This window comes from Pleurodeles waltl, chromosome 9, assembly GCF_031143425.1.
Source record: "Pleurodeles waltl isolate 20211129_DDA chromosome 9, aPleWal1.hap1.20221129, whole genome shotgun sequence".
NCBI classification, from domain to species: domain Eukaryota; kingdom Metazoa; phylum Chordata; class Amphibia; order Caudata; family Salamandridae; genus Pleurodeles; species Pleurodeles waltl.
In genome coordinates this window covers 760,044,292-760,067,726 of record NC_090448.1, presented here as the reverse complement: position 1 = coordinate 760,067,726, position 23,435 = coordinate 760,044,292, and the positions used below count along the sequence as shown (strand labels likewise).

Here is a 23,435-nt window from a genome sequence, read left to right as displayed (position 1 = left end):
CCCTCCCATAGTCTGTATCTCATGTCCATAGTACCCCACTAAGCATGCATCTTGTTTCTGGAAACTGACGTCTTCCAGTTCTTAGGTTTTCTGTACTCAAATTTATTTGATCATAGGAATGTTCTCTTGTGAATGTCCAAAGAGTGTCTGGTAAGGAAGGAGGTAATGGACTTTGTTGTGGGTGGAAGCAGTCTAACTTGATTTAGAAGGATGTGTTTCTTGCCATAACATTAGCAGTAAGAAGGTACCCATCATTATTATAGAACGTTGGTCACCTGGTTTGGTAGAGGAATCCCTGGGTGCATGCAGTTGGTAGTACCTCTTGAAGGTTCCTGCAGATCAGGACAATCTTTAAAAACTTGATCTCACTAAACTACTGCTGTGTGGACCGAAATATTAGCCACAGTAGCCGTGCACAGTCCTACTTCTGTATTGAAGATTCTGGTGAATTTGTTATGTCAGAGGTTTCCTCTACATGTTTATCTTTTTGCCTCATCAGGGGTCCAGACTCTACCAATCTGTGGAAGCCAAGTCAGACTGAAACTCTGTGTTTGTAGTATGCATGGCTCTAGGAACACAATGGGTGTGTGGAATTTAATAAAATATCTACTTGTGCATGGGACAGGACAGGCTGCTTCATAAATCTACTTGTCCTGTAAAAAAAACTGGCTTGTCCCTTTGGTGCCACGTAGTGCGGCTACAAATTATGGCAGCAATCTCATTAAATAAGAGCTCTGATAATAGCCTCTGTGATTATGCCAGAGTTAATACTATAGTAGGTCTTGAATACTAGCAATTTCCTTATTTTGGCTCCTTTTTCGCAGATCTGCATACTGGGGCTGGAGGAAGCAGTAAGGAATAGTTCCAGGGTTGGAATGCCTTAGAGGCTGTGCAGACCTACAAACTTGCACATTTGAAGGATTTTCACCAGCTCAGCTCTAATCTTTTCCCATACTGAGAAAGGTTGGAAATGTATTGCTGACAAGGACAGGCATAGAAGTTCTTCCAGGGCTGGGAAAACAAATGGTTGGAGAGAAGGTGAACTTGTAAACGCTCAATAAATTGTCGCATGAGCAAATCTACACATGCATACTTGTCATGCTAAAATACAGTTCACAGATATTTTCCAGGAGTACGATTCCCTGGTCTAGTTATGTAAATGCTTGTGAATTCATAAAAGCCTTCATTATGCACTAATGCAAAGACATATACCATGGGTGCACTTTTGTGACTTTCTTCAAGAATTGGGCCTCTAATTAGGTCTGGCGTTAACCAAGAACTTTATTTTTAAATTAAAATGTTATTTCTGTCTCCATAAATCTATCAGCTATCTTTACTGTGAGTGATAACACTCTGCTCTTCATAAGGAGCACATTAGCACATAAAGTAGTTTTGTTCAATGCCAGGATCTACTGTGGTTATGTGTGCTTTTTGAGACATAAAAATATTTTTGCTTTTTGCCAATGTTTGTTACAATGGTGAGGGTCTTGCAACTCCCACAACAATAACGTTTTCCAAAACAAGACATGCTTTGACAAAACTACAAGACTGACTACCAATGTCAGAACGGTTGGCTTTGCAAATGCTTGATTATTTTCATGTTTTCCATAATATTGTTGAAACTGGTTACACTGATCTTCCACTGTGAATATTTTTTGGAAATACCAGCATACATCAACACATTTTACTAAATAGTTCTTTAAAAAAGGTACCTAAAATTTCACAGTAATTTAGAAAAACATTCTCATTCCTAGTTGCATTTTTTTCTGAATTTTTTATTTTAAAAACAAAGAATCATCAGTCTTGCTTACAGGCTTCTGCAAACCTTTGCATCTAATCAGAGAGCATTCTGGGAGCATGATATGTAGCTTCATATTGTTAAACTTTTTAAGCGAGTATGCACACGTTTATTTACAGGAACCACTGTCTTTATTGTAGTTCGAAATTACAACATTTATTTACAGTTTTCACCCTAATAATAAAGGCCTTGCATTAATGAACCATAAATAAAAGTTTCAACAGCATGAACATATGTACACAAATATTACCTCAACTGCAGACACTTCCTTTCCGTATAAACTGGTAGCCAAAGGGTTTCTGCTTCAGCGGGTTGGGCCTACTTGGCCCAAGGACAAAAGAACAATGAAAACGTGTTGTCCTGGACCCCAAACAATATGTCCTGGGTGCCAGGCTATAGAAATCCCCGCCCCTGCACATGCTCTGCAAACTCCTGCCATCTAATGTTAAGCTCAGACGATGTCTTTCGAATGACAAGATCGTGGTGACTCCTCCTCTGGTCATGGATGTGCATGGGCACTGACTCCATTGTTAGATTATTTTTTCTTTGCCTAGGGTTCAATTGTGATTCCGTGTGCTCCTGGTCTCGACAAGTTTGTTGATTCATGTCGCAGCCTTCGAGTCAGTTGCCTTCCATCCCATTCAAAAAGACTTTTAGACCCGTTTCTTCTAATCGTGCCTAATCAGTTTGTTGAGTCTATTGTTATTGTGCGACCAGGCTTTTCTCCCCTTGGGGTCTTTTGGGCCACCACAAGCTCCACACTACCCTTCGAAGAATCGGCACATGAGGTAATGGAATGGATGTCCATCAAGAGATGCCCGCATTGCCACTCCAAATACCCCTGGGCCAGCCTCCACACTGTCAATGTTTGCCTCTCGCGGAGCATGATAGAACCCGCCGCAACTGTTATTCGGCATTCTGCAGCAAGAAGACACTGCACCAGCATCAAAACTTACAGTGGGGCCACACACAGATGGCCAAATCCGCCGGAGAAACACAAAATATCTTTGGCGATGCCGAACCACTCGATTCCGAGGAAGAGAAGGAAGCATTGGGTGCCTTGCCCAACTTTCCTAGTACACAAGCCAAATCTTAAACATGTGAGAAAGAATTGATCGAAGAACAGGCAGCTTCCCAGGACTCTACATCCATCTCAATACTGTTGATGCTCGATCCCTTCACAAAACTCAGAAACAGCTCTGTGGGGGATGGGCGTTCAGCCCTGTGTAAAGCCCCTGTCACCTTCCGGTGTGCCACCGCCCATAGCAAAGCCTCTGAGCCGAGAAAAGACCCTTCCAAGGGCCTCAAACTTTGGGTCAAACTTTGCTTCTCGCTGGAGCATGATACCTGTCAGCGCCGAACCTTCGATACCGGCTCCCTCACCGAAGCTGAACATGTTGTTGGCACTGAAGCAAAGCCAGTTACAAAGCCCATTCTCGATGTCGAGGAACGCCCTATCATCGAAGGGCTGCTGCAGGAGCTCAACGAAAGGCAGAAGAGGATCATCATCCATCTACACACTGGCAAGATCACAGCCTCCAAGAAGACCATGCCAAAGAAACGCAGGCTTGCCTTCTCAGATATTCTGCTATGTGCTACGTACCTGCCAAGAGGCCCAAAGTCTCTGTTCCTCCTCCACCACCACTTTCACCACCACTGCCTCCCTCACTCCAGTTCCTTTACTGTGGCATTCTCTGGAGTCATACTCAGATATTGGCAGACCCAGCTCTTATTCACTGGCCAAGGACCTTGCCTCAGTCTACCCAGGTTGCTTAAACTTGTCCCAGATAGGGCCTTCTTGCGAGGTTACACTGCAGCGTACCACAGTAACATTCAGCTTGTGGCCGCCTACCTTAAGGTAGAGATGTTCGCCCCAGAGGAGGATGACTTTTTAATAGAGACACTCTTAAGACAGATCACTCTGTTCAGTACCTCCCAATGATCAAAGGGATGATTACATCCTCCCCTGAGATTGTTAAAGTGCCAGTGAAATCTTGCGCGGTGACACCATGCACCGAAAGGAAATATAAGCCTACTCCCTCTGACCCACTCTATTTCTGGGTCATGTCCCACCGAGTTCCTGCTAGAACAGGAGCTGCAACCCAGGCCACTGGACACCCTTCACCTTCTGTTCCTGACAAGGAGAGCAAGTGGTTTGATGCTGCAGGCAAGAGAGTAGCTGTGGGTGTGGCCAGGTATTAGCGCATCGCTAATTCCGCAGTCCTTCTCTCTTCCTACAGTAGTCCAATGGGAAGAGGTACAGGAGCTCCTTCAGAATCTGCCTAATCAGTTTTGTAAACACGGGGACAAAGGCAAGTCTATTTCCATTGTAGCCATCAGGTGTGCACTGAATGTGGCAGACACACCAGCCAGGAGGGTGATCACGTCAGTCATCCTTCGGTGCCAATTTTTGCTCTGTGTGTTGGGCTTCAAGCTGGAGGTGCAACAGCTCCTCATCAACCTTCCATTTGATGGGGAGCACCTGTTTGGACCACAGGCACCTATGGATCATTCTGGACATCAACTGACCACCAAACAACTGATCAATGATGTATCATCTGCTTGCTTCCATACCCTCTGCATGCTTCGCAAGAAATCCATCTCCACCAGACGGTCACTCAGGCCTTCATCTCCAGCCGCCTCGACTACGGCAACGCCCTCTACGCCGGAACCACAAAGCAGCCCCTGAACCACCTCCAGATCACCCAGAATGCAGCTGAAAGGCTCTTCCTCGACCTCCCCAGAAGAACCAGCATTACTACCCACCTCACGTCCCTCCACTTGCTCCCCGTGCAGCAAAGATGCCTCTTCAAACTCTTGCCCACAAGGCCCTCCACAACACCGAAGAACTCTGCTCAGCCTTCGTTGGCCAGGCGCATATCCATGCATTTACCGTGAAAGCTTGGAAGGACGTTCCTGCCCCCACCTCGCCACTAAATCCTGGAACTCCCTCACCATCCACCTGCACACAACCGCCTCTCTCAGGGACTTCAGAAGGCAGCTCAAGACCTGGCTCTTCGACCACCATCAGCCGAGTGAGTCCCACTGCTTCACTTCAGCGCCTCGAGACAGCCTGGGTTAACAAGCTTGTGCTTAGTAAGACCCGCCCAATTGATTGACTTGTTATTTTTTCAAATAGATTTGGATCTCCTTTTTGAGTCGTGTCTCATTTATTGACTGTGTGTGTAATTGCAGATGTCTAACACTCCTCTCTGATAAGCCTAAGGCTGCTTGACGACACTACTCTCTAGAAGAGCTCCTAGGGATTGCTAGAGCAAGCCCCTGTCAACAAGTACGGAACCCCTGGACTCTTTGCTCAATACATCTCATTTTGATATATAAAGAGTCAGCTTTCCTACAAGGCTCCTTTTGAGGGAACAGTTCCAGGGGCTAAGGCTGAGGCACTCCTTATAACGGAACCTCTCCCTTCAAAAAAGGACTTACCCTGCATCCCTCTGATCTCTCAACACCTGTTGAGGGGAGACGTTAGGGGTTCCTTTCCCAATGGTAGGATATCGCAACAGACCAGTGGGTTATAGAGGTCATCCAGCATGGCTATTGCGTAGAGCTCATCTCATTCTTACTAAACTTCCCTTCCCGCCCCCAGAGCATCAGCTCAGAACATCTCACATTGCTGCAAGAAGAGGTTCTGGCACTGCTACTCAAAGGAGCTATAAGAGCCAATGACCCATAATACCAGGGTAAAGGCATTTACTTCCTATACTCCTTATTCCCAAGAAGGACAGGTCACTCAGACCAATCATCGACCTCTGTCCACTCAACATATACACCCTGTGAGAACACTTCCACATGGGCAACCTATAGGATGTCATTCCCCCCAACCTCGTGTAGCAGGGCGACTTCAAGGCCACACTTGACCTGAAGGATGCCTACTTACACATCCTCATCCATCCAGCTTATTTGTGCTACCCCCACTTCATGGTAAGTGGTCAACACTACCTGATCAAGGTACCACCCTCGGGCATCACCACAGCCTCATGAGCTTTATCAAATGTTTAGCGGTGGTAGCAGCTCACCTCTGTAGAGGAGGATTTTGCATCTTTCTCTACAACTGCCTGATTAAGAGAGCAGGCAGAAAGGAATGCCTAACCCACAACCAGGCAGCAGCCCCCCTCCCCCCTTGCACAATCTGAGGTTCCCAGTGAATGACACCGTCTCACAATTGGAGCCAATCCAAATTCAACCCTTCTCAGGGTCAGTGCTGAATTCAGTAGTGGGCAAAGCTTTATCCAGTCCCCAAAAGGTACAGACATTCCAGCAGCTTCTCCCTCTGTCTGCCACTCTGTCCACTCCCAGTTTGTTTGGTGATGTGCCTTCTGGGAATGATGGCCTCATTCATTGTCATAGTGCCCCATGCCGAATTCCATATTCGCCCACTTTAGGAGTGCCTCTTAAGCCAGTGGTCACAAGCTGAGGGTCAGTTGGAAAATGTAGTGTTGGTAAGGGCCAGCCCCCATTGCTTTCTGCAGCGGGCGGTGAAACAGCAACAATCTGTTTTATGGCAGGCCCTTTGCAAACCCAGTTTTGCAGGTGACCATTACCACAGACTTGAGTCGGCTAGGGAACATTCCTCCCAGACATGCTCTTCTAGGGTCTCTGGCCACCACAATAAAGGGATCTCTAAATTGACCACTTGAAATTGTTAGCTATTCAGCCTTCCTTCCCCAGATTCAAGACAAAGTAGTCCTTGTGCACACAGACAACATGACCGCCATGTTCAACCCAGCAAAGCAAGGAGGCACTCACTCCTGTCAGCTCTTGGCCCTAGTGTAGCAAATCTGGCATTGGACAATTCACCACCAAGATTATCTCCTGGTACAGTATCTCTTTGGAGTGGACGACTTTGTAGACTTGCTTAGCAGTACGTAGTAACAAGTCCATGTTTGGGAACTCCCCCTCAAGTCCTAATCCCTTAAAAAGATGGAGCAGCCCAAACCTAGACTTTTTTGCTTTTTCGTGTTGGCTCTCATTATCCTAAATGAGACTACTGGATTTCTAGGTAGCAGGGTCGTTCCTGGTGTGGGGGACTAAGTCTGACCCACTAGGAAGGACCCCTGTCACCTTCAATCCGGTTTTGCTCCGGCTAACTAGCAGTGCCTCATCTCTCCCAAGGGGGAGGGATGATTGGGCAACCGAGCGCATGACATCTTTAGAACTTCTCAGGGAAGTCGTGGTCGCTCAGATCCCAACCAGCTCTCTCATTTACGGTATGATCTCATATACAAATGACAAAGGCAGTTTAAGTTTTATAGATTGATTTAATAAAACGACTGCATTTTAGATAATAAGGCGTGAGCCGCAATAACCAGAACCATACAACACAGTAGGATTGAAATAGTCACAAGAAGAGTGAAACATAAGAATAACGCTATCATAGTGTTAATAGATTACGTTTTCTCTAATTAAGTTCTTTTTCGAGCACAGCATGTTAAGCTCTAAGCTTGCCTTTCAGATTCCCTGGGACGACATCAACCCTCATACCTGAGCAAAGGCCTGTGATCTGGATCAGCATCTGCCACAAGGCTGTCAGTGTCTAGTTGTGGTTCCCTGGTCGCAATCACCCTCTTGCCTGTATTAGGACAAGGAAGTGTTTTTATAACTAATATGTCAATGTGGTAACAAAACGTCCCTACGCATGAATGTATATAGTCTACAACCCAAAGACTAAACTCCTACCACGTCTATCGGCAATGTACCAGACTGTATCCTTGACTGAAGCACAGAGTGAGCAAGAATGTGTTATTGAGAACTCCGGTGCTGAAGTAGGCTAAACAGTGTGATATAAAAAATAAAACAAGACTGTAGAACTGGCTGTTGAAAAAATAACAGTACGAAGCTGAATAAAATGCATCTAGAGCAAAGTGCACAGAGGCCTGATGCTGCAAGCAAAGGAATAAAATGCATCCAGGGCAAAGTGCACAAAGGCCTAACGCCTGAAGCAAACGCGCAAATGCTACATAAAAATGGCTACACTACACACAAAAACTCAAAATGATGAAACTTTGCTCCTAGTTTTTACACCCTAAGTTCCCCAGTGCTCTGCGGATGAATGTTTCAGGGATTTGTGCATACACCTTTCCTCCCCTCCCACTGATTCCTTACATGGTAAAGAAACTCAGGCAGACATCCCTCACCCTTATCCCGGTGGTGCCAAGTGGGCCCCACAACCATGGTTTTTGACCCTGCTATGACTGGGACCATTAAGTTCCCAGTCTTTTTTCCTCATCCAGACTGGGGAGCTGAAAGGGCACTACGCATTCTTGATCTCAAGAGTGCTCTGATGTACTACATAGCTGGATCCAAATCCTTAAGCAAAACGCAACAACTGTTTGTGGCTTTTTCACAACCTCATAAAGTCTGGCCATTTCTAAGGCATGGATTGCCAGGTGGATTGTTAAAATCCATCCATACCTGTCATACTAAAGCTAAAAGAACCCACCATCCTGCCCAAGCCACACTCCACCCGCAAATGGGTTAATACTGTGGCTTTTCTAGGGAACATACCCATAGCAGATATTTGTAAAACCACCACGTGGTCCACTACACACACATTCACAAAACATTGTGTGGATGTTCTTGCAAGGCAGTGAGCTTGAGTTGGTCAAACTGCCCTCAGGACTCTGGTTCAGACCTCTGCAGCATCAACTGGCTAACCACCGCTTAAGGGAGTACTCCTTTACAGCCGGTTCAGAGCACATATATATACAGCCACATGATACAACAGATTACATTAATTACCTTGTAAGCATCTGTTTGTTACCTGTAGTGCTCTAGATAAACATGAGCGCACCCTCCTCACCAGAAGACAGTTTTTACTATAGACACCATTCACTTAATGTTGCTATCTTTCTACATGCATGGAGTGTTGTACTATATTCCTACTGTCTCCCGTTGGGTGAAAAAAAATCCAACAATAGTTGTTTCCCATATACATTAATTACCAGAGGATGAGTCATTGAGACATTGTTACTTCAAAGACTTCTTGGAAGAAAAACAAGTTGTAATTGTCCAAACCCAACATTAGATGGCAGGAGTATGAAGGGTGTATGAATTTATAGGTAGACATACAACAAACAAATGCTTTCAGGGTAAGCGATGTAATCCTTAATGTTGCTCTCTACTGTCAGAGTTGTCTGGCCATTTTGTGAATCCGGTCTCCTGATCTGACGTGGAGAGTTGAACCAGACATCAGTTAGTTATTGATTGATGGTTGAAGGAGTTTGTGGAACAGCTTCACATAGTCATTAGGCATAATTGGATGTATGCTATTATCATGGAACTAGAGTAATAGTGAATATTATGCATTACTGTTTTTTCAGGAGGCTGACGTTTTCCCTTATGAGGGTGCACTTGCTGTTGATTGCAACCCTCCAAAATGTCAAGCATGACTTTGACTATGAGTGGCCAGTTGGCCTTGCAACAACTGTCACTATTTCTGGGCATAAGCTGGCTAAGTGAGACTGGAATACATGGTTACCTTCGGCTCCATATAGCTCTGTTCACAAGTGTAATGGAAAGGGCTTGTTTTAGAGATGTGACACTAGGCTTCCTACAGTGTAAAATTAGTGACCATACTTTAAGATTGAGGAAGCAGTGTCAGGAGTTCGAGCAAGAGGTAATATTGCCTTGCGAGATTTAGGTGTAGAACTTTTACTAAACTGTTATACAGTTTTTTGCTTTTGTAAACGCCTACTGGTACAAGTGTGCTTTTGAGTCTCTAACCACACATCATCTGAATATTAGATGTAGAATGGTTTACTTAACTGTGCTAAAGTTTTTAAAAAAAAACTTTTGTAAAGCAAGGAAACGCCTGGTGAAACAAGCGTGCTTTTTAGTTTCTAATCACATGCCACTTAGTAGAGTAAGCCTTGCCTCTTCAACCCACTACCTATTTAGTCAGGTGCTGTAACTAAGAACATGTTCTTTTAGCTTAAATGAAACAGTTTTCTGAGCCCCGGACAATGGTGGTGAATGACAATAACAGGTCTGCATCGTTGGGTCCTAGCCGAAGCCATTAACCCCGAATATTCCTGTCAATCATTATTGAACTGTAACTAGTCAGTTCTTTAAACTTTCAAAAAATATTAGTCACCTCCATAGATAAACAGATCATCCTTTACTCAATGTTCCTCTCAGAAATACACAATTCAAAGCTACAGAAAGACTACATTGCAACACTTAGCTGTAAAATATCTAACTTTGATACATGTAAACCGTAACGCCTTGCTTTTCAGAATAGATAAATGAAAGGAAAGGTGTCTGGTACATCAAGAGTCCATAGGGATAATTAAAAAAAAAAAACTTTTAACGAGCTCGCAGGAACTGTACTGGCAGTTTCCCGCACTTACTTAATTACTTTTTTGTGCTGGCATGTACTGAGGTGATTGTGCAACACTTCAGGGGGTTTCGCCCATTTTATTTGGATTCAAGTTTTTCTCTCTTCGCTCGACTTTGTATTTGGCATAGTAGATTGGTCCTCAAAGTGCGGCATGGCGCACCTTCCTATCCGACCTGCAGATCCTCATCTGGAACCCCCAGTGGTAAGCCGAGAGCTGCAGCAAGGAAAGGTAATGGAGTTCATTTTTGGTTATATTAGCCAAACAGCATTGTTTTGTGATTCTAGGCTTGCATTGTTAAGTCAGTATGGCTTTTTTTATGAGATTGGCTGACCTGCTCACAGAACACGCTCAAAAGACTGTAGAAATAAAGCCCAGGATCAGAAAGCGCAAAAAAAAAAACAATGTTGCAAGGGAACTTTTTTTTGCGCTATTTTTCATTAAAATGCATGGGAACGGTTAATAATGAGGCAGGGTCAGTGAGAGTGGAAAAGGGGTCAGTCAAGTAGCTAAAAAGAACAAATATTATGTAACTATATATAATACAGGCATCTAAACTGAACAGGCATTCATAAATCCAATAGGTCTCATTCATGAGACCTATTGGCAATGATTTTTAGGCACGGTGTATAGCAGCACAGCTGAAAATTCTTTAAAAACAAAACAACAGTGGTATGATGCGGTTGTCACATCGTGTTGTAGGCACACACTAGCATAGATGCTTGCTCTTACAAAGTGAGGTGAGCATTTTTTACTTTATTCTTACAAATCCCAGATGAATTTGTAAGTAAAAGTTGGGTGAAATGTTGGGATAAAAAAATCATGCTTGTGTAGCCGTTGTGGATAGGGTGATGGATACACCATTCATCCTTTATTTCTGGGTTCTAGAGGTAGGACAAAATCTGAATATCTATGGTTGGGGACGAGTGGCAGGGATCATATCTTCAGTCCTTCTAAACTCTATCTGAGTACGCCCTGCACATGTTCCAGTTTATCTGATATCTACAGCTGCGTCACGCCTCAAACAACACTGAGGATCTCTTTGCATCCAGGATTCTTATGGATCCTTTTGACGTTAAGTTCTTCTCACCGGTCTACAAAGCTGTCATATTTGGCTCTACAGACTTGTTTACACAGCTTTGATCCCGCTGGGAGGAAGAGCAGGGTTTCTTGGATCACTCCGATTAGAGGGGCGCCTGCATGTCTCCCAGGGTGCTTGTCATCTCCTCGAGGCTCAGCGTCATCCAAATAAAGTTCCTGCATATGACCTATTTGATACCATTGAGACTATGGTATGCAGGCAGACTAGCAGCCCGACTTGTTGTCGCGGCCTGTAACCATGTGCCCATTTTTGCCATGTGGTATGAGAATGCGGTACTGGCGGCCGGTGTTTGATGCCCTCTCCAGATTGCTGGGAATACACGTGCCCATAGGACGAGGTGGGGATACATGTGGAGGCCGAACCTTATTGGAGATCGGAACTATTCTAATCAAGAGAGACATTACCAAATTTTAGAACTCTACATCCCCCTCCAAAACTTTAGCTGGCAATGAACTTGTGTGCCAAGCAAGAGGAACCAATTTAGGTGTCTCGGGTGTGCCCCAGTAAACATGGGAATGTAGGGGGGAAGTGACATATTGGCAACCAATTGAAATATAGCTATCTATCTGTGTTTGCTGCATTACCTATGTTTATTGCTTCTCATAATTATGAGTAATACTAAATATAGCCATCTATCTGTGTTTGCTGTCTTACCTATGTTTATTGCTTCTCGTAATTATGAGCAATACTATGTAATGTGGTCTTGGTTTCAAAACAGCAAAATTCAGTTTATAAAATAAAATGGTGACAAAGTGCGCTTTTTGATACATTGCTAATGCGTCTTTAAGAAAAAAAAAAAAGGTCATGAGTTTGGGATGGGGACTAACGTTGCAATTGCAGCCTTCACTGCAGGATACAGTGACATCAAATAATCAGGTCATTTCACAGTAATCGACAAGTGTACAGAAACTAATTTTACGCACTTTCCTCAATACCGTAGAACTTGCTGTTCAACAATGGGAGTCCCCACTCTCCCCTGTTTTCTCACTGTGCGTATGGCCATCTGAATGTTTCTAAGTTCTACTTATTATCCCACCGCACTGCTCAAGGCCGTCCTCAAATTTTTCATCTTGCCTTGTGCGTCTCATGTGTTGTGTTTCTGCTACTGCCCACTCCACCAAATCTTTTTTTCCATACCTGAGGTGCTTGTGGGGGTAACCCAGTTTAACGCTGTTTTGCGCTTTGCCTGTACCAACCCGAGTGCAACCATGCACTTACCCTTTTTATGGTTTTTCCAGTCTTTCTATATGTCCAGAAGGCACATCTGTACTGTCCTCTCCACCCTTACAGCCATTATGCATGTTAGGTCCCCTGTAACCGTCTTCCATAAGTGCTCAACAGGTTGGCATACCCAAGTCATGTGAAGGAAATCTGCTGCCTGCAGACCGCACCCCGTACACATCAACACCTTGCCAAGGTTGATACTGGCCAGTTTACTGGGCATCAGATAGGTTTGGTGTATGGAATTAAAATGTTTCTACTTAAATCTATCATTTTGATATACAGTTTCCACAGTCTGCAGACCTTTTTCCAGTCCCGCTCAGCCAGCTCATCCAGGCAAGCCACTTCGCAACTATGCCAAGCCCTCTCTGTTGTACCTTCTTTGTCATCCTGCAGAGCCCTATGTAGATGCCTGATCATGCACCAGCATCCACCCAATTCAAATGCAACAGTCACCACATTGTGCGTGCCTGGTTTGTCCGGAAATGTGGGCCAGACCTGTCGAGTCACATGAACTAGCTTTGTGTATTGCAAAAATTGTCGAGCCCCACTCCAAAATCCTTCTGTGCCTGTTCGAAGGTAGTAAATCTGTCATTGCAATAAAGGTTCCAAGAAGTCATGCAGACCCCCTCTCGCCATCGTGGATAGAACATCACTCTATGCAGTGCAGCGAATGGCTGCAAATACTATTTTGGTAGTGAGGGGTGCCCGCCGCGGGATTTTACTTATCACTTTATGCCACTTTGCTGCTAGCTGCCGTACCAGGTAAGGATAATATTGAGGAACACCCTCCACCTTCAGGAAATGTTCTTGCAGAGAGTGCATGCTACAGCCACCAGCCAAGGGCATCCACTCTCAGTTGGGTCTGCAAGCCATCAACCCACATGTTGCAGCTGCGTCGCAGTGTAGTGTAGGAACAGGTTCGGTAGACCTAGTCCCCATTGCTCTAAGGGAAGCTTCAAAATGTCCAACTTCACTCTGCTTCTCTTCCCACCACAGATCAGCCGACCCAACAGCTGATGGAGGCCTTCGAAACGCTGCCAATGGGATCCAGCACATCACATTTTGCACAGTTTACAAACACCTAGGAAGAAGCAACGTTTTCGCAATCGCCACTTGACCCATGAACGACAAAAGCAACTTAACCCAAAAGCCAACAGATCTCTCAAGCCCCCTCAAAAGCTCGCCTACAGTAAGATCATAGTGAGCTGCCATTGTGCACGCAATCACTATACCTAGGTATCGGAACCACTTTAATTCCAAAATCAGCCCTAGACCATTTGGAGCAGCCTGGGGCCTCTGCGCGGTCCACCCCAGGGGAAACAAATGACTTTTCGCCCTATTGGCATGCAACAAGGTCACCCGCTTAAGATCATCCAGCTCCTTCAGTAGGGAAGGTATTGTCTCCGCTGGGTCCCCCAAATACACTAGGACATCATCAGGGTATAGGGAGCCCACATGCTTCAGACCACCAGTGTCAAGGCCCCAACTTCACCCGCAATCTTTTAGCCACTGTTCCATTGCCAGTGTGATTAATACTAGAGACAACAGACATCCCTGCCTTGAACCCCTACCCAGGGTCCAGGCATCTGATACCGTGCCTCTTTTGCAGACCCGGCCACCGGAGATGCATATATGTGCTTGTAAGGAAATGCCTCCTTGGCATGGTTACCCCCTGACTTTTTGCCTTTGCTGATGCTTTGTTTTGAATTGAAAGTGTGCTGAGGCCTGCTAACCAGGCCCCAGCACCAGTGTTCTTTCCCTAACCTGTACTTTTGTATCCACAATTGGCACACCCTGGCATCCAGATAAGTCCCTTGTAAATGGTACCCCTGGTACCAAGGGCCCTGATGCCAAGGAAGGTCTCTAAGGGCTGCAGCATATCTTATGCCACCCTGGAGACCCCTCACTCAGCACAGACACCCTGCTTGCCAGCTTGCGTGTGCTGGTGAGAACAAAACGAGTAAGTCGACATGGCACTCCCCTCAGGGTGCCATGCTAGCCTCTCACTGCCTATACAGGTATAGATAAGTCACCCCTCTAGCAGGCCTTACAGCCCTAAGGCAGGGTGCACTATACCATAGGTGAGGGCACCAGTGCATGAGCACTGTGCCCCTACAGTGTCTAAGCAATACCTTAGACATTGTAAGTGCAGGGTAGCCATAAGAGTATATGGTCTGGGAGTCTGTTTTACACGAACTCCACAGCACCATAATGGCTACACTGAAAACTGGGAAGTTTGGTATCAAACTTCTCAGCACAATAAATGCACACTGATGCCAGTGTACATTTTATTGTAAAATACACCCCAGAGGGCACCTTAGAGGTGCCCCCTGAAACCTTAACCAACTATCTGTGTAGGCTGACTGGTTCCAGCAGCCTGCCACACTAGAGACATGTTGCTGGCCCCATGGGGAGAGTGCCTTTGTCACTCTGTGGCCAGTAACAAAGCCTGCACTGGGTGGAGATGCTAACACCTCCCCCAGGCAGGAGCTGTCACACCTGGCGGTGAGCCTCAAAGGCTCACCCCTTTGTGCCAGCACCGCAGGACACTCTAGCTAGTGGAGTTGCCCGCCCCCTCCGGCCCGGCCCCCACTTTTGGCGGCAAGGCCGGAGAAAATAATGAGAAAAACAAGGAGTCGTCACTGGCCAGTCAGGACAGCCCCTAAGGTGTTCTGAGCTGAAGTGACTCCAACTTTTAGAAATCCTCCATCTTGCAGATGGAGGATTCCCCCAATAGGATTAGGGATGTGACCCCCTCCCCTTGGGAGGAGGCACAAAGAGGGTGTACTCACCCTCAGGGCTAGTAGCCATTGGCTACTAACCCCCCAGACCTAAACACACCCTTAAATTTAGTATTTAAGGGCTCCCCTGAACCTAAGAATTGAGATTCCTGAAACTACAAGAAGAAGAGGACTGCTGAGCTGAAAAACCCCTGCAGAAGAAGAACAGAAGACACCAACTGCTTTGGCCCCAGTCCTACCGGCCTGTCTCCTGCCTTCCAAAGAAACCTGCTCCAGCGACGCTTTCCAAAGGACCAGCGACCTCTGAATCCTCAGAGGACTGCCCTGCTTCAAGAAAGACAAGAAACTCCAGAGGACAGCGGCCCTGCTCCAAAAAGACTGCAACTTTGTTTCAAAGGAGCAGATTTAAAGACCCCTGCAACTCCCCGCAAGAAGCGTGAGACTTGCAACACTGCACCCGGCGACCCCGACTCGACTGGTGGAGAACCAACACCTCAGGGAGGACCCTCCGGCGACTCCAAGACCGTGAGTAACCAAAGTTGTCCCCCCTGAGCCCCCACAGCGACGCCTGCAGAGGGAATCCCGAGGCTCCCCCTGACCGCGACTGCCTGAACTCTAATTTCTCGACGGCTGGAAAAGACCCTGCACCCGCAGCCCCCAGCACCTGAAGGATCGGAACTCCAGGGCAGGAGTGACCCCCCAGGAGGCCCTCTCCCTTGTCCAGGTGGTGGCTACCCCGAGGAGCCCCCCCCTTGCCTGCCTGCATCGCTGAAGAGACCCCTTGGTCTCTCATAGGAAACTATTGAAAACCCGACGCGTGTTTACACACTGCACCCGGCCGCCCCCGCGCTGCTGAGGGTGTACTTTCTGTGTGGACTTGTGTCCCCCCCGGTGCCCTACAAAACCCCCCTGGTCTGCCCTCCGAAGACGCGGGTACTTACCTGCTGGCAGACCGGAACCGGGGCACCCCCTTCTCTCCATTGATGCCTATGCGTTTTGGGCACCTCTTTGACCTCTGCACCTGACCGGCCCTGAGCTGCTGGTGTGGTAACTTTGGGGTTGCTCTGAACCCCCAACGGTGGGCTACCTTGGACCCAAACCTGAGACTTGTAAGTGATTTACTTACCTGACAAAACTAACAAAAACTTACCTCCCCCAGGAACTGTGAAAATTGCAGTGTCCACTTTTAAAACAGCTTATTGTGTTTTATGTAAAAAAGTATACATGCTAATGTAATGATTCAAAGTTCCTAAAGTACTTACCTGCAATACCTTTCAAATGAGATATTACATGTAGAATTTGAACCTGTGGTTCTTAAAATAAACTAAGAAAAGATATTTTTCTATAACAAAACCTATTGGCTGGATTTGTCTCTGAGTGTGTGTTCCTCATTTATTGCCTGTGTGTATGTACAACAAATGCTTAACACTACTCCTTTGATAAGCCTACTGCTCGACCACACTACCACAAAATAGAGCATTAGTATTATCTCTTTTTGCCACTATCTTACCTCTAAGGGGAACCCTTGGACTCTGTGCATACTATTCCTCACTTTGAAATAGTGCATACAGAGCCAACTTCCTACATTGGTGGATCAGCGGTGGGGTACAAGACTTTGCATTTGCTGGACTACTCAGCCAATACCTGATCACACGACAAATTCCAAAAATTGTCATTGGAACTTGATTTTTTGCAATTTGAAATTTTTTCTAAATTCTTAAAAGACCTGCTAGGGCCTTGTGTTAGATCCTGTTTAGCATTTCTTTTAGAGTTTAAAAGTTTGGTAAAAGTTTGAATTAGAACCTAGAACTAGTTTTAGATTCTTAAAAAGTATTCCAACTTTTAGAAGCATAATGTCTAGTGCAGAGATGAATGTGGTGGAACTCGACACCACACCTTACCTCCATCTTAAGATGAGGGAGCTAAGGTCACTCTGTACACTAAAGAAAATAGTAATGGGCCCCAGACCTTCCAAACTACAGCTCCAGGAGCTTTTGGCAGAGTTTGAAACAGCCAACCCCTCTGAGGATGGCAACACAGAGGATGATGATAGTGACTTGGAGGGTGATTCCCCCCTACCAGTCCTATCTAGGGAAGACAGGGCCTCTCAAGCCCTGACTCCACAAATAATAGTCAGAGATGCTGGTTCCCTCACAGGAGGGACCAACAACTCTGAAATCACTGAGGATAACTCCAGTGAAGAGGACATCCAGTTAGCCAGGATGGCCAAAAGATTGGCTTTGGAAAGACAGATCCTAGCCATAGAAAGGGAAAGACAAGAGATGGGCCTAGGACCCATCAATGGTGGCAGCAACATAAATAGGGTCAGAGATTCTCCTGACATGTTGAAAATCCCTAAAGGGATTGTAACTAAATATGAAGATGGTGGTGACATCACCAAATGGTTCACAGCTTTTGAGAGGGCTTGTGTAACCAGAAAAGTGAACAAATCTCACTGGGGTGCTCTCCTTTGGGAAATGTTCACAGGAAAGTGTAGGGATAGACTCCTCACACTCTCTGGAAAAGATGCAGAATCTTATGACCTCATGAAGGGTACCCTGATTGAGGGCTTTGGATTCTCCACTGAGGAGTATAGGATTAGATTCAGGGGGGCTCAAAAATCCTCGAGCCAGACCTGGGTTGACTTTGTAGACTACTCAGTAAAAACACTAGATGGTTGGATTCAAGGCAGTGGTGTAAGTAATTATGATGGGCTGTACAATTTATTTGTGAAAGAACACCTGTTAAGTAATTGTTTCAATGACAAACTGCATCAGCATCTGGTAGACCTAGGACCAATTTCTCCCCAAGAATTGTGAAAGAAGGCGGACCATTGGGTCAAGACTAGGGTGTCCAAAACTTCCACAGGGGGTGACCAAAAGAAAGGGGTCACAAAACCTCCCCAGGGCAAGGGTGGTGAGACAGCCAAAAACAAAAATAGTAAAGAGTCTTCTACAGGCCCCCAAAAACCTGCACAGGAGGGTGGGCCCAGAGCCTCTTCACAAAACAATTCTGGGTACAAGGGTAAAAACTTTGATCCCAAAAAGGCCTGGTGTCGTAGCTGTAGTCAGTCTGGACACCAAACTGGAGACAAGGCCTGTCCCAAGAAAGATACCACTTCTAACTCCACTCCAGCTAAAACTGGAATGGCCAGTCTCCAAGTGGGATCAACAGTGTGCCCAGAGGAAATCAGGTGTCACACTGAAGCTACATTAGTCTCTGAGGGTGGGGTGGATTTAGCCACACTGGCTGCCTGGCCCCCTAACATGCAAAAATACAGGCAGCAGCTCTTAATTAATGGGACAAGTGTAGAGGGCCTGAGGGATACAGGTGCCAGTGTCACCATGGTGACAGAGAAACTGGTTTCCCCTGGCCAGTACCTGGCTGGACAAACTTATCCAGTCACCAACGCTGACAATCAGACTAAAGTACATCCCATGGCAATGGTAACTTTAGAGTGGGGAGGGGTCAATGGCCTGAAACAGGTGGTGGTCTCCTCAAATATCCCAGTAGACTGTTTGCTTGGAAATGACCTGGAGTCCTCAGCATGGGCTGAGGTAGAACTGAAAACCCATGCAGCCATGCTGGGTATCCCTGAACTGGTGTGTGTCAAGACAAGGGCACAGTGCAAGGCACAGGGTTAAAAAGTAGAGCTGGAGTCTGGAAGAAAGGCCCAGCCTACCAAGAGAAAAGGAAAGTCAGCTGGGAAACCAGCTGCAACACAGCAAGAAAAAGAGAACCTCTCTTCTCAGGAAGAAGTTCTGCCCTCTGAGGGAACTGAGCCTATGGAGCTGGAACCTTATCAGGTTGAGCTCTTAGGCCCAGGGGGACCCTCAAGGGAAGATCTGTGTAAGGGACAAGAAACCTGTCCCTCTCTTGAAGGCCTTAGGCAGCAAGCTGCTGAAGAGTCCAAAGGCAAGAAAAATGGAACACATAGGGTCTATTGGGAAGATGGACTCCTGTACACTGAGGCAAGAGATCCCAAACCTGGTGCCACTAGGAGAGTGGTAGTGCCTCAGGGTTTCAGAGAGTTCATTCTGACCTTAGCCCATGATATTCCCCTTGCTGGGCATTTGGGACAAACCAAGACGTGGGAGAGGTTAGTCAACCACTTCTACTGGCCCAATATGTCCCAGAAGGTTGAGTTTTGCCTCTCCTGCCCCACCTGTCAAGCCAGTGGTAAGACAGGTGGGCATCCAAAGGCCCCCCTCATTCCACTTCCAGTGGTGGGGGTCCCCTTTGAAAAAGTGGGTGTGGACATAGTTGGTCCACTAGAACCTCCCACAGCCTCAGGAAATATGTACATCCTAGTAGTAGTGGATCATGCTACTAGGTATCCTGAAGCTATTCCCCTTAGGTCGACTACTGCCCCGGCAGTAGCCAAGGCCCTCATTGGTATCTTTACCAGAGTGGGCTTCCCTAAGGAGGTGGTGTCTGACAGAGGTACCAACTTCATGTCAGCATACCTAAAACACATGTGGAATGAGTGTGGAGTGACTTATAAATTCACTACACCATATCATCCACAAACTAATGGCCTTGTTGAGAGATTCAACAAGACATTAAAGGGCATGATCATGGGGCTCCCAGAAAAACTCAAAAGGAGATGGGATGTCCTCCTGCCATGTCTGCTTTTCGCTTACAGAGAGGTGCCTCAGAAGGGAGTAGGATTCTCACCCTTTGAACTTCGGTTTGGCCACCCTGTAGGGGGACCACTTGCTCTTGTTAAAGAAGGCTGGGAGAGACCTCTTCATGAGCCTAAACAAGACATAGTGGACTATGTACTTGGCCTTCGCTCAAGGATGGCAGAGTACATAGAAAAGGCAAGCAAAAACCTTGAGGCCAGCCAACAGCTCCAGAAGTGTTGGTATGACCAAAAGGCTGCACTGGTTGAATTTCAACCAGGGCAGAAAGTATGGGTTTTGGAGCCTGTGGCTCCCAGGGCACTTCAGGACAGATGGAGTGGCCCTTACCCAATCCTGGAAAAGAAGAGTCAGGTCACCTACCTGGTGGACCTAGGCACAAGCAGGAGCCCCAAGAGGGTGATCCATGTAAACCGCCTAAAACTCTTCCATGACAGGGCTGATGTAAATCTGTTGATGGTAACAGATGAGGACCAGGAAGCTGAGAGTGAGCCTCTCCCTGATCTCCTCTCATCAGACCCTAAAGATGGCTCAGTGGATGGAGTGATCTATTCAGACACCCTCTCTGGCCAACAGCAAGCTGACTGTAGGAAGGTCCTGCAACAGTTTGCTGAGCTCTTTTCCCTAACCCCTGGTCAGACACACCTGTGCACCCATGATGTGGACACAGGAGACAGCATGCCTGTCAAAAACAAAATCTTCCGACAGTCTGACCAAGTTAAGGAAAGCATCAAGATGGAAGTCCACAAGATGCTGGAATTGGGAGTAATTGAGCACTCTGACAGCCCCTGGGCTAGCCCAGTGGTCTTAGTCCCCAAACCTCACACCAAAGAAGGAAAGAGAGAGATGAGGTTTTGTGTGGACTACAGAGGTCTCAACTCTGTCACCAAGACAGATGCTCATTCCATTCCTAGAGCTGATGAGCTAATAGACACATTAGGGGCTGCCAAATTCTTAAGTACCTTTGACTTAACAGCAGGGTACTGGCAAATCAAAATGGCCCCTGGAGCAAAAGAAAAGACAGCATTCTCCACACCTGATGGGCATTATCAGTTCACTGTTATGCCCTTTGGTTTAAAGAATGCCCCTGCCACCTTCCAAAGGTTGGTGAATCAAGTCCTTGCTGGGTTGGAATCCTTTAGTGCAGCTTATCTTGATGATATTGCTGTCTTCAGCTCCACCTGGCAGGATCACCTGGTCCACCTGAAGAAGGTTTTGAAGGCCCTGCAATCTGCAGGCCTCTCTATCAAGGCATCCAAATGCCAGATAGGGCAGGGAACTGTGGTTTACTTGGGACACCTTGTAGGTGGAGGCCAAGTTCAGCCACTCCAGCCTAAGATCCAGACTATTCTGGACTGGGCAGCTCCAAAAACCCAGACTCAAGTCAGGGCATTCCTTGGCTTGACTGGGTACTACAGGAGGTTTGTGAAGGGATATGGATCCATTGTGACAGCCCTCACAGAACTCACCTCCAAGAAAATGCCCAAGAAAGTAAACTGGACTGTAGAATGCCAACAGGCCTTTGACACCCTGAAACAAGCTATGTGCACAGCACCAGTTCTAAAAGCTCCAGATTACTCGAAGCAGTTCATTGTGCAGACAGATGCCTCTGAACATGGGATAGGGGCAGTTTTGTCCCAAACAAATGATGATGGCCTTGACCAGCCTGTTGCTTTCATTAGCAGGAGGCTACTCCCCAGGGAGCAGCGTTGGAGTGCCATTGAGAGGGAGGCCTTTGCTGTGGTTTGGTCCCTGAAGAAGCTGAGACCATACCTTTTTGGTACTCACTTCCTAGTTCAAGCTGACCACAGACCTCTCAGATGGCTGATGCAAATGAAAGGTGAAAATCCAAAACTGTTGAGGTGGTCCATCTCCCTACAGGGAATGGACTTTATAGTGGAACACAGACCTGGGACTGCCCATGCCAATGCAGATGGCCTTTCCAGGTTCTTCCACTTAGAAAATGAAGACTCTCTTGGGAAAGGTTAGTCTCATCCTCTTTCGTTTGGGGGGGGGGGGGGGGGGGGGGGGTTGTGTAAGGAAATGCCTCCTTGGCATGGTTACCCCCTGACTTTTTGCCTTTGCTGATGGTATGTTTTGAATTGAAAGTGTGCTGAGGCCTGCTAACCAGGCCCCAGCACCAGTGTTCTTTCCCTAACTTGTACTTTTGTATCCACAATTGGCACACCCTGGCATCCAGATAAGTCCCTTGTAAATGGTACCCCTGGTACCAAGGGCCCTGATGCCAAGGAAGGTCTCTAAGGGCTGCAGCATATCTTATGCCACCCTGGAGACCCCTCACTCAGCACAGACACCCTGCTTGCCAGCTTGTGTGTGCTGGTGAGAACAAAACGAGTAAGTTGACATGGCACTCCCCTCAGGGTGCCATGCCAGCCTCTCACTGCCTATACAGGTATAGATAAGTCACCCCTCTAGCAGGCCTTACAGCCCTAAGGCAGGGTGCACTATACCATAGGTGAGGGCACCAGTGCATGAGCACTGTGCCCCTACAGTGTCTAAGCAATACCTTAGACATTGTAAGTGCAGGGTAGCCATAAGAGTATATGGTCTGGGAGTCTGTTTTACACGAACTCCACAGCACCATAATGGCTACACTGAAAACTGGGAAGTTTGGTATCAAACTTCTCAGCACAATAAATGCACACTGAAGCCAGTGTACATTTTATTGTAAAATACACCCCAGAGGGCACCTTAGAGGTGCCCCCTGAAACCTTAACCAACTATCTGTGTAGGTGACTGGTTCCAGCAGCCTGCCACACTAGAGACATGTTGCTGGCCCCATGGGGAGAGTGCCTTTGTCACTCTGAGGCCAGTAACAAAGCCTGCACTGGGTGGAGATGCTAACACCTCCCCGAGGCAGGAGCTGTCACACCTGGCGGTGAGCCTCAAAGGCTCACCCCTTTGTGCCAGCACCGCAGGACACTCCAGCTAGTGGAGTTGCCCGCCCCCTCCGGCCCCGGCCCCCACTTTTGGCGGCAAGGCCGGAGAAAATAATGAGAAAAACAAGGAGGAGTCACTGGCCAGTCAGGATAGCCCCTAAGGTGTCCTGAGCTGAAGTGACTCCAACTTTTAGAAATCCTCCATCTTGCAGATGGAGGATTCCCCCAATAGGATTAGGGATGTGACCCCCTCCCCTTGGGAGGAGGCACAAAGAGGGTGTACTCACCCTCAGGGCTAGTAGCCATTGGCTACTAACCCCCCAGACCTAAACACGCCCTTAAATTTAGTATTTAAGGGCTCCCCTGAACCTAAGAATTGAGATTCCTGAAACTACAAGAAGAAGAGGACTGCTGAGCTGAAAAACCCCTGCAGAAGAAGAACAGAAGACACCAACTGCTTTGGCCCCAGTCCTACCGGCCTGTCTCCTGCCTTCCAAAGAAACCTGCTCCAGCGACGCTTTCCAAAGGACCAGCGACCTCTGAATCCTCAGAGGACTGCCCTGCTTCAAGAAAGACAAGAAACTCCCGAGGACAGCGGCCCTGCTCCAAAAGACTGCAACTTTGTTTCAAAGGAGCAGATTTAAAGACCCCTGCAACTCCCCGCAGGAAG

At 46.9% G+C, this 23,435-nt stretch overlaps 1 protein-coding gene across 1 annotated transcript in view; it reads left to right on the top strand.

The window, feature by feature from the left end:
• The window catches only part of RAB1B (RAB1B, member RAS oncogene family), a 184,281-nt gene that overhangs the window by 73,533 nt on the left and 87,313 nt on the right, over positions 1-23,435 (top strand). The gene's annotated exons all lie outside the window — the stretch shown is intronic.